This window comes from Cricetulus griseus, chromosome 5 (genome assembly GCF_003668045.3).
Source record: "Cricetulus griseus strain 17A/GY chromosome 5, alternate assembly CriGri-PICRH-1.0, whole genome shotgun sequence".
NCBI classification, from domain to species: Eukaryota; Metazoa; Chordata; class Mammalia; order Rodentia; family Cricetidae; genus Cricetulus; species Cricetulus griseus.
In genome coordinates, this window is record NC_048598.1 from 98,454,690 (window position 1) to 98,472,240 (window position 17,551).

Genomic DNA, 17,551 nt, shown 5'->3' on the forward strand with positions numbered 1-17,551 from the left:
TACATATTTGCCAGGATGACAAGATGTGGTTTCTGCGGCTACTTCAGGTTATCTTCTCACATCTGAATTTTTGGAGTACAGAACTGCAAATGAGAGAGGAAAGATTTGTCTTTCTGGGTCTGGGTTATTGTACTTGTTTTCTGGTTAATCCATCTACCATTTCCAATTTGAGATTCCTGTGTTCCTGAATAGTGTTCCATTGTTAATTGTGTTATAGGATAGAGAGGGGACTAGCTGTAAGTCCTTTGAGAGGGGAAAAACAATTTAAAATCATGCAAAGTGTATTATATAATACTAATTATAATATATAATTCATTTTAATAATATGTATAATACATAATATCTAATGTACTATGAATGCAGGATTATGTACTTAGAGATATATGTACTATATGTATATATATACATATATATATGTATATATGAGTGTGTATTTGTATATCTATATTAAATGAAGCTATATCAGTTAGCTGGGCAGCCTCTTTCCCCAATACTGTACATTAATACCATTATAAAGCATGAAAAGTATTCATTTGAGTTGTGATTCTCTATGTAATTCCCCAAATAATTTAGGGTCCTCTTCTATCTTTTGTCATCTCTGAGAGGTTGAAGGTAAGTCATAGTTGCTGGAACCATTGCACAATTTGGATGCATACTTGGACAAGATGAGCTGGATGTAACATGGAAACCACCTTCATTTAGTCTAACTGCCCTAATAATAGATTCAGTGCAAGTTGCCAAGTGAAAGAATCAGTCCATAGACTTCCCAAACTGTGACTTCTGTAGTTGTTTGAATGAACGCGGCCCCATTTGCTTTTATATCTGAATGCTTGGTTACCAGTTGGTGGAAAAGTTGTGGAGGATTAGATGTGGCCTAGTTGGAGAGGGGTAGTTACTGGGATTGCTTTGATGTTTCATTGTTGACAGTGTTACCAGTTCTTTCTCCCATCTCCAAATTTTAGATACTTGTGTAAGCTCTTTCCTCTTTCCCATTACTGTGCTTTCTTTCCTATCTGTGGCCATATTAAATGTAATGATTATCATGGGTTCTAACTTCTGGAGCCATGGGTGTCTAGAAATGTATCTTTCAAGAGTTGAGTTGTTTAGGAAGTCTCATTACACCCATTGGAAAGTATAAACATAAATAATGATCAACCTGGCAAGATACTAGTATAGGTTCAGTAATGTCATCCAAGTCTCTTGGTAGCCAGCGAGTGTATAATTGGATATAAGACCTACCCAACAGGAGGGATGACATGCCTGGAACTAAAACCCTAACCAATAATTAGCTTTGTCAGATCATTGATTTTAGAGAACTTGCTACTCCCACCTTACCAGGCCAGCATAATTCCTGAGTTTTTAAACAGATGTATACTCACAAAAATAACTTCATTTAAATAATCTCTTTGGAGAAAACACACATTTCAAGTAAGCCACATTTGTTCATGATGTAGAGAGTAACTAATGGCTGGATCCCAGGCCCACTTAATACAGCTACAGGACAACATCTGAACCTGAGTCTGAGGGAATATCCTGGAATAGTGGCATGATCACAAGAACGAGAATACCATGATGTCTGGTATAATAAAGAAGGAATGAATGTAATATGTGAACAATATGGCTGCAGAGATGAGTACAATGGCAATACTAACATTGGTAACAACTAGATCTCATGGGGTCCCACCCCTAGAAAAAGAAATGTAGACTATCATTAAGAGAGAAAGTACTTTCCATCATGTATGAATCCTTTAATTGGTTATCCAATACAGAGTGGTCAAATCTAAAATCATATACACCCAAACAACAAAATGGTGTTACATGATTTTCTCTATCTCATATACGAAGTCATATGTTTAACGAAAGTAAGACTGCATCATCATTTTTAGGAGGTAATATAAAGACATGGAAAGAGTTGTAGGGAGGAAATGGAAGCAGAAGTGTGGTTGTTATTTAATTAGACTTTTAAAACGATCTTGGGAGGTAAGCTGAGCAGTTGTGGGTGCTTACTGTTTTTGCTGAGAATTCATATTAAGTTACAGGCACATTTAACGGTGGCACATGACTGTTTGGTTGAAGGTTGAAGGCATTCAGTGCTTCCTCTATACTTAGGAAACACAATGTGTTTGCTTTCATAATGTGCTGACTAATTTTGAAGCCAGCTTGCCTCAAACTAACTCACTTTGGAAGAGGGAACTCCAGTTTATGATCTCTGTGGTTTAGATGGGCCTGTGGCCATGTCTGTGAGGGATACTTCTAATTAATTTGGGAGGGCCTCATCCAGAATGGGTAGCACCATCACTACACAGGGGTGCCTGGTTTAATAAGAATGTTAATTAATCCAGAGCCAGTAATCAATTTCTTCTTGCCATGGTTTTCTACAATGATGCTTTCTGATAATATAGTATATATTAAATTAACCCTTCCTTTGCCTCAGTTGCTTTTGGTCATGGTAGTCATCACTGCAACAAAACCATAGTAAAAAACATAGAATGTCACAGAAAAATATGCATGGCATAGTCTTCAGCAATATTGTAGGAAGGTGAGTGCTGGGCCTTCTCCTGCGCAGCCTTCCCTTTTGGAGTTGCCTGACCCATGGGCCCCAGACTGGTCCTATCACTGAATCCCCCAGATAGACCTACAGACAGACTGAACCATCCAGCATCTGCCACCATTTGAGTCTTGGACCGACCTGCACCCACTGGGAGAGAGACCCATACCCACCCAGAGAGTGAGAGACCCCACCTGTACCCACTGGAAGAATGGATGGAAAGGCAACAGTATAAGATCACATTCAATGACAGAAAGACTAACATGACACCACCAGAGTCTAGGAATTCTTTGCCAGCAAGACCTGAACATCCCAATGTAGATGAAGCAAAAGGGAATGACCTTAGAAACAACTTCATGAAGATGACAGAAGGCCTCAAAGAGGAAATGATAAAATCCCTTAAAGAAATGCAAGAGCCAGGCATTGGTGGCACACGCCTTTAATCACAGCACTCGGGTACAGAGGCAGGTGGATCTCTGAGAGTTTGAGGCCAGCCTGGTCTCCAGAGCGAGTGCCAGAATAGGCTCCAAAGCTACACAGAGAAACCCTGTCTCGAAAACAAACAAACAAGAAAAAAAAAACAAAAAAAGAAATGCAAGACAAAACAAAAAATTGGAAGAAATGAAGGAAAAGAAACAATCAGATGAAGGAAAAATTGAAACAATTCAAGACCTAGAAACTGAAATAGAAACATTAAAGATAACACAAACTGAGGGAATGCTGGAAATAAAAAATCTGGGTAAAAAGTCCCCTTGCCACTTAAAATTTTAAACATACAGAATAGAGAAAGAATATTTAGAGCAGCAGAGGAAAAATGCCAAGTTACTTACAAAGGCAGACCTATCAGAATTACACCTGATTTCTCAATGGAAACACTGAAAGTCAGAAGGTCCTGGAGAGATTTCTACAAACACTAAAAGACCATGAATGCCAACCCATACTACTATACCCAGGAAAGCTTTCAATCAATGTAGTTGAGAAAACAGGATATTCCATGACAAAACCGAATTTTAAAAACACAAAACCACAAATCCAGCCCTCAAAAAGTACTGGAAGGAAAACTCAAACTCAAGGAAGTTAACTACACTCACAAAACCATAGGCAATAGATATTCCCACTTTACCAAAAGACAAAAAAGGAGGGGAAATCACACTATACCACCAACAACAACAAATCCAAAACAAACAAGGATCGACAATCAATTGTCATTAATATCCCTCAATATCAATGATCTTGTCTCTCCAATAAAAAGACACAGACTAACAGAATGGATATGAGGACAGAACCTATCCTGCTGCAGACAAGAAACGCACATCAACTTCAGAGTAAAGGGTTGGGAAATTCCCAATCAAATGTACCTAAGAAACAAGCTGGTACAGCAATCATAATATCTAACACATTAGACTTCAAACTAAAATTAATCAAAAGAGATGAAGGTCATTTCAATTCATCACAGGAAAAATCAATCAAGATGAAGTCTCCATTCTGAACTTCTACACACTATATACAAAAGTATCCACATTTGTAAAAGAACCATTACTAAAACTCAAATCATACATAAAACCCAACACACTTATAGTTGGAGTCTTCAACACCCCACTCTCACTCCTGGACAGGACTGCCATACAGAAACCTAACAAAGAAACAAAGGAACTAACAGAAGTTATGACCCAATTGGACTTAAAAAGACATCAATAGAACATTCCATCCAAACACAGAAGAATACACCTCCTTCTCAGGGCCACATGGAACTTTCTCTAAAATCAAGCACATACTCGGGAAAAAAAAAGCAAACCTGAACAGATACAAAAAAAAATTGGAATTACTCTCTGTATCTTATCAGATCACGATGGTTTAAAGTTAGAATTCAACAACAAAAATTGCAGAAAGCCTACAAACTTATGGAAATTGAACAATGCTCTATTGCATCACTCCTGGGTGAAGGAAGAAATTAAAAACTTCCTAGAATTCAATGAAAATGAAGGCACAACATACCCAAACTTATGGGACACTTTGAACACAGTGCTAAGAGGAAAGTTAGTGCCACATGAAGAAACAGGGGAATGTCACACTAGAAACTTAACAGCACACCTGAAAGCTCTAGACCAAAGTTGATGTTGGCTCTTGGCTTGCTATATATTACTTTCATTATGTTTAGGTAAGTTCCATGTAGTCCCCATCTCTCCAAGACCTTTATCATGGAGCAATTTGCCATTCTACAGACTCACAAGACAAATTATTATCTTGTTTAGCTGTATAAGAGGTGATTTATCTCATGAACATCTCACCCAAACAATTCCTTACTCTGTTTTCTACCTTTGCCCAATAAGGAGGCGACTAGAGAGATATAAGCAGTCACATTTTTTTCCCCTATGATTTACAGGTAAATGTAACCATCCTAGTAGCCTATTTGCCATAAGCAGGCAGTCAGTGTATATTCAGTACATAGTATCTCAAGACTCCGTGGGTTATTATAATCTACACAAAGGAGATTCTGAGAATTAAGTTTTTCTTCTTTAAGAGCCAAGCAGGTTTTAGCTTCACATGTTAACTTTCATGGTGATGTAGGATTAGGGTCACCTTGGAGAAGTACAAATAAAGGCTTGAATACAGCCATGGTTATCTCTATGTAAGAGTGAACCCAATTGTATCTCCAAGCAGCTTTTCAAAGTCATTTAAAGTTTTTAAATGGTCCATTCATAATTGGTGCAAAACGAAATCTGTGTGAATAACACACCTCAAATAAGAAAAGGAGGCTGAATTTGGATCTTTTGGGGGTGGGCACCCGAAGCCCATAGCTGTTGACTCAAAAATTGTAATACCTTTTGGAAATAGGCTGTATCAACATGAGAAATCAATATGTCATCCATGTAGATCATAAGAACACATTAGAGTATTTTTTATGAATTTGTAAGAGGGTTGCATCTACAAACTTTGGACACAAAGTTGGGCTGGTCTTAGGTCCAATGTGGTAAAGTTTTCTATTGGTACCTTTGATAAGGTCTCAAAAATTAGGTGACGGCAAGCTAAAAGCAAAATGTTGACAATCTCTGGGATAAAAGGGTATAGTAAAGAAGCAAACTTGTAAAGTTATTACAATTACACTATAATTTTTAGGGATAGATGATGGAGGTGGCAGGTCAGGTTGTAAAGTCCCCATAGACTCCATAATTTCATTTATTTTTCTAAGATCTTATAGCAATCTCCATTTGCTGGATTTTTTTTCTTAATAACAAATATTGGAGTATTCCAAGGGCTAGTGTTGGGCTCAGTATGGCCCTTTTGGATTTGTTCTTCCACCAGGCAGGTAGCTGCTTGGATGTTCTCAGTAGTTAAGGGCCATTGTTCAACCCAGATGGGAACATCAAAATTCCAAGTAATGCATCAGCAATTAGAGGAACAGTGACCCCCTACAATTAATTTTGATATCCTAAGCCATATCTAGTACAATCAGGAATAGAGTGATGTGTAGTTGTCTGCATTTCAGCTGCCTCCTCCCACTAATGTAGTCCCTACACACTTCACAAAATGCTGCCTCTAAAATTGGATTTTTGCATTGTTTTGAATATGGCTGAGCTTCATAGACTCATATATTTGAAAGTTTGGTCACTAGTTAGTGCAACTCTTTGGAAAATACTAAGAGATATGGCAGTATTGTAGGAGGTTTGTCAATGAGGATAGTCTTTGAGGTTTTGAAAGCTTATGCTAGGCACAGTGTCCATCTTTCTGCCTGCTGCCTTTGGAAAAGGAGTAAAATATTCAGGTACTGTTCCTGCTCCATGCCTGTCTGCTTCCCTCCATGATAATCACTAATTCTCTAAATGTGTAAGCAAGCCCCTAATACATGCTTGCTTCTCTAATAATTGCTTGGTTCTGATGTCACCTCATGGCAATCAAATAGTAACTAAGACAATGGGTCTTCCTTTATTATACCCTTTCATCCCAGAGTTTGTCAACATTTTGCTTTTAGCTTACCTTCACCTAATTTTTGAGACCTTATCAAATGTATCAATAGAAAACTTTACCACAGGGACATAAAACCAGCCCAACTTTGTGTCCAAGTAATCAGGATGATATCCCACAGATACTCTTCGGTTACTCATATGTACAGAATCACTTAGAGGTGTCTTAAGAAACATATGCTAGATGATTCTGTATCCTGTCAGTTTGTCAGTTAAAACTAACCATCCTAATATGTGCACTCTTAGGCCTTGAGGATATGGCTGTGAATTTTACCTTAGAAGAGTGGGCTTTGTTGGGTTCCAGTCAAAAGAAGCTCTACAACACTGTGATGAAGGAAACATTTTCGAACCTGATCTCCATAGGTTATAAAACAAACAAACAAACAAACAACAAAAAAACACAACATGTTCAAATTGCTTATATAGTCAGAGGACTGTGATGTTCTGCTTATGTGTGTTGTGTTGGTATTTGAATTTGTGAAGGGAATATGTGGTAAAGTTATTGTGCATACTCATGTCATGAAAGTTAAGCTGTAATATTTTGTATGTTGAATATTAGTATGTCCTAATGAATTCTGTTGACTTTCCTTTCAGAGAAAGCACTAGAAGAATACATTGAAGAGGACTACAAAGATCTCAGAAATATGGGGTAATTTGCCTTCAGTATTAACTAATTCATGTAAAATATTTGGGAATCATGGGACAACAGAGAACTTCCAAATGGTCCAAATACATCTAACTGGAAAATAATTTTACACAAACTCCTATGACAGAGCATTGAACTGTGGCATTCAATATTTGAGTATCTCATCTCTGTAATCTACCAATATCACAAATATGACATGTAACATTAAGCTCTGAAAGAGCTTTTCTAGTGGTTTATTTCATAAAATACTTCCCTTCATATACAAAAGTAATTACTATCTTTCTATATATTCTTTTGAGGCTTTGAACATGTGCTATGTTTTGTTTGCTTTCTTTTTCTGTTACAAAAAAACCCCAATTCCGTAGTGCAGCTCATTTTTATTAACACTTCCTTGTCATAGTCCCATTTATAGAGAAAAGCCAGGGTAGGAACTCAAGCATGACAGGAATCTGGAGGAGCAAGTGAAACAGAGGTGATAGAGATATGCTGTTTACTAATCTGCTCCTCTTCTCTTACTTAGCTACTTGGCTTATTCAACCCTGGTCCACATTTCAATCAGGACACCACCCACAGTGGGCTTGGCCACTCCAGTTCAATCACTGAGCAAGAAAATGGGCCCATAGCCATGCCTAATGTCAATCTGATAAAGCTATTGTCTCCTTTTTGGTTCCATCTTCTCAAATGTGTATCCTAGTTTGTGTCAAGTTGATGAAAACCAACCAGCAGATACCTTTCCTGCAGAGCTCATGCACTCCTACCTATGTTCATACTGCTCAATATGGTGAGAGCCCTGATTAATCAAAGAGGAATATAAAAATGCTCCCACCGATGTGTTTCCAGGCCAGTCTGACTGAGTCATTTTCTCAGTTGAGAGTCTCCAGTTTCCAATGACCCTAGCTCTGGTAGAGTTGATGACTAACCAACACAGGTGGAGTATTTAGAATGCTACAATGTCTTACAAGTTTATGTGCTTGTTATGATTATCAATTAACACCAGGACTTTTGCTTTCATGTTTACTTTTTATGCTTCTTAATTATTTTATGTGTTTGAATATGTGCACTTGTTTTCCACGTCTGTGAGAAAAACATTTGTGGTAGGCAGAAGAGGGCAACAGATCCTTCAGATTAAGAGTAACAGGAACCTGTGAGCCCTCCCCATGAATGCTGGCCATCAATCTCTGGTCAGCTGGAAGAACAAGAATTGTTCTTAACCTCCAGGCTTGTGATACAGCTCCTTCATAATTCTTATAGAAGTAAAGTTAACACTCTATCTTTTTACATACACAAGGGTCTTTATGTGTGGTCCACATTGTCCTTAACATTAGCAGCATTCTGTTGTGGCTTCTGAGGTAGCATAGTTTTAATGATACACAGAAGCCAATTTCCAGCATTTCCCATGGCTACATTAATACTCTTGTCATTTTGTTGCAGAACTCAGGTTGTTGAGAAAGACTGTGGATATGAATGTGATAGTCAGCGTGATGAGAACTAGGAGCTTATTCTGGAGAACACGGTCAGTAAAGACATGCCTCCTGCAATAAGACTTCATAAAAGCCCACCGTATATTAAAGAAACATTATTAGTTATTTATCCTCTCATGGTTATCTCTGTGAACAAACTAGAGGGAAATGATCTGAATATATGGAAGCTGTGGCAAAAGCTTTTACACAACAGAAGCATTGAAAATATATCACTCATTCTGAAACACTTCAGGTTCTTGAAATTTATTCAAAAGAGAAACTATAAAAATTAGCAATGTAATGAAGCATGCAGTAATCTCCCTTTTGGTCAGCCTCATGATAGAACTCACACTGGAGATAAACTGAGAACATCTTAAGGAGATACACACATGGTCAGAATGATGAAAGATTTCATAAAGAAGTGAAACTGTTTGGATGTGATATTACCAACCATGAAAAAAGTCATATTGGAGGGAAAAGATACATTTTTAAGCAATGTGCAAAGACATTTAAAGATTCAAAATGGTTTGAGAAACATAGAGTAACTTACAAAGGAGAGAGAAGCCCTACATTAGTAAGCATTGTGGAAAAGCCTTCAACGACTTAAGTTGCCATAACAGACATAAACGGAGTCACTCTGGAATGAAGCCTTATGCATGTAAGCATTGTGGAAAAGCATTTAACCACTCCAGTCATCATAACAAACATGACAGGACTCACACTGGAGAACAGCCTTATGCATGTAAGCATTGTGGAAAAACCTCCAATTTCACTTAATGTCAGGCTCATGAAAGAGTTTACACTGGAGAAACAACTTATGTATGTAAGCATTCTGGAAAAGCCTTCACCCAATCCAGTAATCTGAATCTTCATTAAAGGACTCATACTGAAGAGAAACTTTATTTGTGTAAGCATTGTGGAAAAGCTTAAATCCAATCCAGGCATATGATTCTTCATGAAGAGAGTAACACTGAAGAGAAGCATTATGCATATAAGCACTGTGGAAAAGTCTTCAGTGACTCCAGCACTCATAAGAGACATGAAAGGCATCACACTAGTCAGTAGCCTAATGCTTGTAAGCATTGTGAAGTCTTCACTCATTCCACTTGGCAAAGAGTCATAAAAACATTCACACAGGTGAGAAACCCTTGTTTTGTAAACAATTTGGAAACTATTTCTTTGCTCTTTTTATTTACTCAAGCATAAATAGATCTCACATTGGTGAGGAACCTTGATCAACGTTAGCATTGCGAGACAATCTTTTCCACTTCCAGTTTCTGTAACTCTCATATAAGAATTTACACTGGAAAGAGCCTAATGAATGTCAACATTGTGGAAAGCCATCACCAGTTCCTGTTGCCATAATGTTCTCAAGAATTGAACCGGGAGACAAGCATTATGCATGTAACTATATGGAAAAGCCATTAGCATTTATCATTCCTATTATACTCCATTTTTCCTCACTGGGGAAAGCCTTTATGTTTGTAATAAATGTGGGAGATAATTCATAGTGTTTGAAACCTTGTTATCTTAAGGAATGTGTTCATTCTATGTTTCATAATCCCATAATGATTTCATGTTGAAAAGATGTGTAGTGTGTAGAATTTGTACTAATACTAACTGTGTGACACTCCATTGGCCAAATTGCCTGTATTGTGAGGCTTGAAAGAAGAATGTCACTTGACCATGAGATTCATCAGCTAGTAAAGATTCTTGCTGGGAAACATGGTTGTCTCCATTACCTCCCTGGATCTTACATGGTGGAAATAGAGAACCAATTCCCAAAAGCTTTCTCCTGACAATCACATGCACACTTCTTAATGAGCACACACACACAGAGACATACAAATGAGTAAAAAAAAATAACATGTTCAAGAGTGGAGATATAACTAACACATTTTTTAAATGTGCAAAGAATCAGATTTTAAGACCTGCAAAAGTATAATTTTAATTCTCAATATTTTGCTATATGTAGGATGAAAATCACGTGCATTGTATTCAATAATACCTGCATTTTCAAACTCTTGGTAGGACAGTAGGTTTGAAAACAACTGTAGTAAGGGTCTAAGTGAGTGTGTCCCAGTATGGTTATGTTTGAGACTTTATTCCCAAAGCTCTACCTTCACAGACTCTCTCCAACTGCAATTTAAAAGTGGCTTTAAACTCTGGCTGTGTTGGAGCACACCATTAATCCCAGCACTTGGGAGGCAGATGCCAGTAGAATTCTGAATTCATGGCCAGCCTAGTATACAGAGTGAGTTCCAGGATAGACAGGACTATAGAAGGAAACCCTGTCTTTTCATAAACTTCAATCTTAGAAATAAATTAAACCCTTGTGGGAGTTAGCCCAAGAATTTTAGGAATGAACATATTGAAGGAAGTGTAGTCAAATTAGGTGTATTTTTTATTATTGGCTCATTCCTATTCAGGAGTTTTATTTTGCCTTATGTTTTTATTAGGAATAAAAAGTATGGTTTCTGTGTTTACTCCAGGTTATCCTTCAGTCTAAAGATTTGGAGCTAGCAACTGCAAATGAAAAGAGAAATTTATCTTTCTCAGTCTGGGTTTGCACCCTTATTTTCTAGTTGATTCCATCTACTAAACCATTTTTCAACTTAACATTTCTTTCTACCTGAAGTAATTGGTAGAATTTATACCAATTTCTACCTTGGTAATTGGGGAAGAGGCTACTGAGGGGGCTTTGAGGGAGAATATAAAAGCAGAGGAAGAGATTTTTAGTTGAATATGAAATGACAGCAGTCAATACAGGAGAATAAGAACAAATACCAATGTTGAGTAATGCTCACTGAAGTGACTGTTTTGTACATAAAATTATATATAATGCACAGTTTGAATTATGGAAATAATATCTATCATTTTATATATAATTAACATTATACATAATGCAATTATAAACAAGGTCATGCATACACTCATGGATATATACATTCATATGTGTGTATATATGTTAAATGAAGTTATGCTACATGGCTTGACAGTACCTTTCTCCAAGAACCCTACATTAATAAAAACACCAGTACCAGTTGCTGGTGTGTAGAAGACTGTAGATAGATTCATATCTATTGCCATGCTCAAAACTTAAGTCCAAATGGATCAAAGACCTCAACATAAATCCAGCCACACTGAACCTCTTATAAGAGAAGGTGGGAAGTACCCTTGAACAAATTGGTACAGGAGACCACTTTCTGAACATAACAACAGTAGCACAGACACTGAGATCGACAAATTAATAAATGGGACATCCTGAAAATGAGGCAAGGGACACAGTCAACAGGACAAAAATGGCAGCACACAGACTGGGAAAAGATATTCACCAACCCCACATCTGACAGAGGGCTGATCTCCAAAATATACAAAGAACCCAAGAAGCTAGTCTCCAAAACACCAAACAACCCAATTAAAAAGTGGGGTACAGAACTAAATAGACAATTCTCAATAGAAGAATCTAACACGACTGAAAGACACATAAGAAAGTGTCAAAAATCATTAGCCATCAGGGAAATGCAAATCAAAACAACTCTGAGATACCATTTTACACCGGCTAGAATGACTAAAATCAAAAACACCAATGACAGTTTATGATGTTGTTGAGAAGTTGTTGAGAAAGGGGAACACTCCTCCACTGCTGGTGGGAGTGCCAACTTGTACAGCCACTTTGGAAATCAGTATGGTGGATCCACAGAAAAATGGGAATCAGTCTACACAAGGCCCAGCAATTTCACTCTTAGGCATATACCCCCCAAAATGCACATTCCTACAACAAGGATATCTGTTCAACGATGTTCATAGCAGCATTATTTGTAATAGCCACAAACTGGAAGCAGCCTAGATGCCCATCAACCGAAGAATGGATAGAGAAAATGTGGTACATTTACACAATGGAGTACTACTCAGTTGGGGGAAAAAATGGAATCTTGAAATTCCCAGGCAAATGGATTACACTAGAAGAAACCATCCTGAGTGAGGTAACCCGGTCACAAAAAGACAAACATGGTATGTACTCACTGTCATATGGATTTTAGACATAGAGCAAAGGATTACCAGCCTACAATCCCTACCGCAAGAGAAGATAGGAAACAAAGAGGATCCTCTTGGAGAAGGGGAAAGGGAGAAGATCTCCTGAGCAAACTGGGAGCATGGGGGGAGGGAAGAGGGAGTTAGGAAAAAAGAGAAGGGGAGAAGAGGAGGGGAGAGGAGGACAGAGGGAGCAGAAAGATTGAGTGAGGGGAAGAATAGAGGAGAGCAAGAAAAGAGATACCATAATAGAGGGAGTCATTATAGGCTTGAAGAGAAATCTGGCACTAGGGAGATCTATAAGGATGACACCAACTAAGAATCTAAGCAATAGTGGAGAGACTACCTTAAATGCCCCTCCCCAATAATGAGATTGATGACTACCTTATATGCCATCCTAAAGCCTTCATCCAGTAGCTGATGGAAGCAGAAGCAGACACCCACAGCTAAACACTGAGCTGATCTCCTGGAATCCAGTTGCAGAGAAGGAGGAGTGATGAGAAAAGGGGACAAGACCAGGCTGGAGAAACCCACAGAAACAGCTGACCTGAATAAGGGGGAGCTCATGAACCCCAGACTGATAGCTAGGAAACCAGCATAGGACCGACCCAGACCCCGTGAACATGTGTGTTAGTTAGGAGGCCTTGGCAATGTATGGGGCCTCTAGTAGTGAATCAGTACTTATCCCTAGTACACAAATGAACTTAGGGAGCCCATTCCACATAGAAGGATACTCTCTCAGCCTAGACACAAGGAGGAGGGCCTATGCCTTGCTCTAAATGATATAACAGACTTTGAAGATCCCCCGTGGAAAGCCTCACCCTCCCTGGGGAAGAGAAGGGGAATGGGATAGGAGGTTGGATGGGAGCAGGGGAGGAGGGGAGGGAGAGGGAACTGGGATTGACATGGAAAACAAGCTTGTTTCTAATTTAAATTTTAAAATAGAGGGAACACCAATACCATGCATGATAAATCTCCATTTGAGTTGTTCATGATGGTCTAAGTAATTCCCCAAATAACTTAGGCTATTACTATTTCCTTTGATCATCTCTGTGGGCTTGAAGGTATGTTGTACTTACTAAACCATTGCACAATTTGGAGGTAGGGCTTGGAAGAATTGAGCTTAATCTAATGTCAAAACCACCTTCATTTAGCTTATCTTTTATAGTAAGAGATACAGAGCAAGCTGCCAAGTGGCAGAAGCAATCAATCACTAGCCCTCCCCAACTGTGATTTATCTTGTGTTTTGAATAAGAATATCCCTATTAGGCTCCTGTATTTGAACTCTGGGTTAATAATGGATTGAACTGTTGGGAAGGATGAGAAGGTGTGGCCTAGTTGGAGAGAGTATGTCACTGGGGTGACTTTGAGATTTCAGTGCTCCCACTGTTCCAAGTTAGACCTTTCTCCCTTCCTCCATCTTTCAAATAATGATATAAGGTTCTGTTCATTGCTCTTCTTGTCTGCCTATTGCCATGTTGTGTGCCATGAAAATTATGGGCAGTAACCTGTAGAACTATCAGTGCCCAGGATGCTTTCTTTCATAAGTTGTTTTGGCCATGAAGTCTCTTCACAGCAATGGAAAAGTTACAAAGAACCTTATGAACCCAAACAGTGATCAGCCTGGCAAGTGATCAATAACAGTACAATACCATTATCCATGTCTCATTGGTAGCCAGCTACTGTATAATTATATTTAAGGCCTACCCAATGGGGGAAATAATGCCTAGTTACTAAAACCTCACCAATGAACCAGGATAATGAGATCATGGATTTTAGAGAACCTACCACAGCCACTTTACTAGGCCAGCATAATTCCTAAATCTTAAAGTCTGTCCTTATATTCACAGGTTAACCTATACCTTTCATTAAATAAACTCTTCAGAGAAAACAGACAATTCCAGTTGTTCATAATGTACAGAGTAACTGATGGTTGGATCCCAGCCCCACTTTCTACAGCTACAGGATAGCACCCGCCCCTGAGTCTGAGGGAGCACCCTCAAAGAGTGCCATGACTATAAGAACCAGAATACCAAGATGTCTTGGGTATTGTTGCTTTTTTGTTGTTGTTTGTTTGTTTTTTCGACACAAGGTTTCTCTGTGGCTTTGAAGGCTGTCCTGGAACTCGCTCTTGTAGACCAGGCTGGTGTCGAACTCACAGAGAGATCCACCTGCCTCTGTCTCCTGAGTGTTGGGATTAAAGGTGTGTGCTACAACTGTCTGGCATAAGGTTGCTTTTTAAAATAACAGAAGCTACAGGAATAACACAGTAATATGGCTATAGAAATAAGAACAATGGCAATACAGTTAGAGAAGGAGGAGATTGTCATGAGGTACCACCACTAGACAGAACTACAGGCAACTAATGAGAGAGAGAGACAGAGAGAGAGAGAGAGAGAGAGAGAGAGAGAGAGAGAAGAGAGAAGTATCTCCTAGATATGAGTCTTCTAATTGGTTCTTCAGTACAGAGTTATCAAACTAAAATACACACCCAAACAACAAAATGGTGTCAGGAGGTAATAATCATATATTTAGGAAGTTATAAATACATATGCAACAATAATAAAATCATGCCATCAATTCCAGAAGATATTATTGGGACTGTGGAAGGGTTAGAGGGAGAAAATGGAAGGTGAAATGTGATTGTTATTTAATTAGACTTTTAGGGATTGGAAGATGAGCTCAGGAGTTATGAGTGCTTACTGTTTTGCCAGAGAACTCAGGTTCGGTTACAGGCACATTCATATGGTCACACAAATGTCTTTGATTCCAGATCTAAGACATTCAAGGCCTCCTCTGGACTTTAGGAAACAAAATGTGTGTGGTGTCATAGTGTTCTGGTAAATTTTTATTGCCAGCTTGACATAAACTAGCATCACCTTGGGAGACTTTCAATTTAGGAGCTATATTGATCTGATGGGTCTGCAGTGGTGTCTGTGAGGGATACTTTGGATGGATTTGGTAGGGCCTAGCCGAGAATGGGCATCACCATTCCTTAGCAGGTATGCCTGTTTTATATAAGAATGCTAACTGTCTTGGGCTGGAGAGATGGTTCAGAAGGTAAGAGCACTGGCTGCTCTTCCAGAGGACCTGGGATCAATTCCCAGTACCCACATAGCAACTCACAACTGTCTGTGACTCTGGTTTCAGAGGATCTGATACCCTCATACCAATGCAAATAAAATAAAGTTAAATTGTAAAAAAAAAAGAATGCTGTCTCAAAAAGGTAACCCCTCAAAAGAATACTAACTGATCATGAGACAGTAATCAGATTTTTCTATAGTTCCTGCTATGGCTTCCTGCAATGATGGATGGATGTGACATGGAAGTAAAATCCAAATTAATGTTTTCTTTGCCTCAGTTGCTTTCTATCATGGAACTTATCACAACAGGAAGCAGCTAAAAATACATAGTAATGTCAGAAAACTCTACTGCATTTAAACTATACCACTGTTTAAAAGGTGATCAAATTCCAACTATTTGAAGTTCAGCTCCTTCTCTAGCATCATATCTTCCTGCCTGCTGCCTTGCTTCCAACCATGATGATTGTAATGATAACTCTTTCTGCCAAGTGGGCACCCGAAATAACACACAGACTCTTATATTAATTACAATGCTGTTGGCCAATGACTAGGATTTCTTATCTGCTATCTCTGTCTTACGTATCAACCATAATTATTTATATATTTTATAAAGACTTATCTGATTGAGGACACCAGTGGCATGCATCCTCTCTTGTCAGGCTCACACGGCAGCTCCAGAGAAGAGAGCAGGAGGAAGAGGAAGAGAGCAATTTCCTGCTTGTTCTGCTTATATTCTGAGTCTGCCTGCTATATCACTTCCTGCCTGAATCACAAGACTTCTTTTTACTACATTTCCCAGAATCCTCCTCGACTCCTAGTCCCACCTAACTTGCTTCCCTATTGGCCAACAGTACCTTATTTATCAACCAATAAGACAAACATATACACAGAAGGACCTTCCCATCACACGATGATGGATTAAACCTCTGAATTGTAAGGGAGCCGACACAGTAACATTCTTTACATACAGCTATATATCTCTCTTTCCATACATATATTTCTTTCCTACATGACCATATATCTTTAACAGTTACATCTCTTTTCACATGGCTACATATCATTTTTTATATACATTTTTCTTCTACATCTCTTTTCTATACAGCTTCATCTTCCTTGTCTCCACACGGTTACATTCTTCATACATTCTCCACATAATTACATACCTTCACATTTTTCTTACATTTCTGTTTCAGCATACATACCCTCATTCACACCCTGCACAGCTTTTTCCAGCAGCTCCCTACTTAGATTAACATAGCTTCCTCTCTCTATACCACTGCTCCTCTCACAGCCAAACTCTGGGCAATTATAGGTTACATTTTCAGGGCCAGAACCATTCTCATAACACATGATATGTATGTGAGGGTGGTACAGTCATAGTAGTAGGCATGTGATATGCATGTAGAGTGGTGAATACAGTAGGACTACAAAGAAAAAAAAACAACTGAAAAAAAAAGGCTGAGCGGTGGTGGCACATGCCTTTAATCCCAGCACTCAGTAGGCAGAGGCAGGAAGATCTTACATCTTGACTCACAGGCCTACTTCCACAGTGACACACTTCTTCCAACATGGCCACACCCTCTCTAACAAAGCCACACCTCCTAATAGTGCCACTTCCTTTGGGGATTTTTTTTTCAAACCACCACAAGGTGTCTTCAAGGACATCTATGGTAGAAGATTCCATATCATGTCAGCCTGGCTGTTAAGACTAACCCTCCTAATATGTGCACTGTTTTAAGAGCCAGTAGCCCTTAAGGATGTGATTCACCTATGTCTTTTCAGAGAAAATTGTTTCTGTATTCCCTTGAAAAAGTCCT

General features: G+C 38.6%; 1 long non-coding RNA gene across 1 annotated transcript; it reads left to right on the forward strand.

The window, feature by feature from the left end:
• The first annotated feature begins 4,622 nt into the window (after nucleotides 1-4,622).
• LOC113835849 lies at nucleotides 4,623-10,122 on the forward strand. Its single transcript, XR_003485608.2, has 3 exons — nucleotides 4,623-4,706; nucleotides 7,105-7,159; nucleotides 8,588-10,122. It is a non-coding gene; the product is annotated as an uncharacterized LOC113835849 (long non-coding RNA).
• The last annotated feature ends 7,429 nt before the right edge of the window (nucleotides 10,123-17,551 follow it).